We start from the raw sequence: 1,106 nt of genomic DNA, 5'->3' as shown, positions 1-1,106 counted from the left end.
TTGAATTAATTAACGGCTAAACTTTTTCATAACCTAAGCTTTTCTTAACCAGTTGACCTTACTTCGTAACCTTAGCCTCCCTTTCTTTATAGTTCGACTAAGTGACTTCGTAACCGAAACCGACTTTTTTTCTTACTGTAGCATATGCCTTCGCCACTTCAAATGGGCGCTTCGCCCCTCTTTTTTTATTAGAAAGAGCAGGGCCTTACTTATTCAGGGGGGTGGGGGAACCCGTAGGAAGGGGGGATGAACCGCCGAATTTACATCTGAAATCGCCAACATGAACACAAACGAAATCTTTAATTTCGTATAGAAAGAAAACGAACCACTTCTCTTCTCGGAGCCAACTGAGCGGTATATGAAGAATGGCTTTTTGGTCCCTTTCGTCCAGTGGTTAGGACATCGTCTTTTCATGTCGAAGACACGGGTTCGATTCCCGTAAGGGATAGGTACTCATTCCCGGCCACTTTCAGTTAGTGTTCATTGCTGAGTGATCGCTCGCTATCTGGCTGGAAAAGGTGGTCCGAAAGCTTCCTTTCTCCCAGCAAGCAAGATGAGATCACCACTTCTCTCAGACTTCCTTTACTTCGTAACCTTAGCTTTAGATGTCCTTTCATAGATTATCGAACCTCCGACAGACAGAATATCCATGCATGCATTCTTTCTCTCCTCCCCTCAGCCATAGAGTCATCTTTCCCCCCTTTTTTTCTTTCTTTTTTTAGGCATTGAACCCCACCGCTCTGTGGGGTGCTGAGTGGTGTCCTCCCCTCCCTAATACCTAATACATAGTTCCGTCTATGGAGCCTAAAGCTTCAACCATGGCATAGCAGTAAGCAGTAAGTTGGCCTAGTCTCTCGCCCAGCCTTCGCCTTCTTCAGTGGCCAAGTTGAAGCGTTCAACGGTTCTTCGGCCTACCACCTTTCTCAAGGTTGAGCTTGTTTAATTGAAGCTAATGCTATGCTGCCCTTCCCTTGTTCAAGAGAAAGCGAGGACTTTCTATTAGCTACCGGCCCAAACAAAAGAGATTAGCCTCTTGATCGATCGATTGATTGGATCGAAGTACTAAGGGCTTGATTGAAGTGTGAGATCAGCCCAAGACTAAGGTC

General features: G+C 45.6%; 1 non-coding gene across 1 annotated transcript; it reads left to right on the top strand.

Annotated features, from left to right (window-relative positions):
• Positions 1-376: 376 nt before the first annotated feature.
• Positions 377-448, top strand: TRNAE-UUC (transfer RNA glutamic acid (anticodon UUC)). Its single transcript has one exon. It is a non-coding gene; the product is annotated as a tRNA-Glu (tRNA).
• The last annotated feature ends 658 nt before the right edge of the window (positions 449-1,106 follow it).

The sequence above is a fragment of the Lactuca serriola genome, chromosome 6 (assembly GCF_051521515.1).
Source record: "Lactuca serriola cultivar US96UC23 chromosome 6, Lser_US96UC23_V15, whole genome shotgun sequence".
Taxonomy (NCBI): domain Eukaryota; kingdom Viridiplantae; phylum Streptophyta; class Magnoliopsida; order Asterales; family Asteraceae; genus Lactuca; species Lactuca serriola.
Note: the sequence above shows the minus strand (reverse complement) of the source record. Positions and strands in the feature narration are given on the sequence as shown.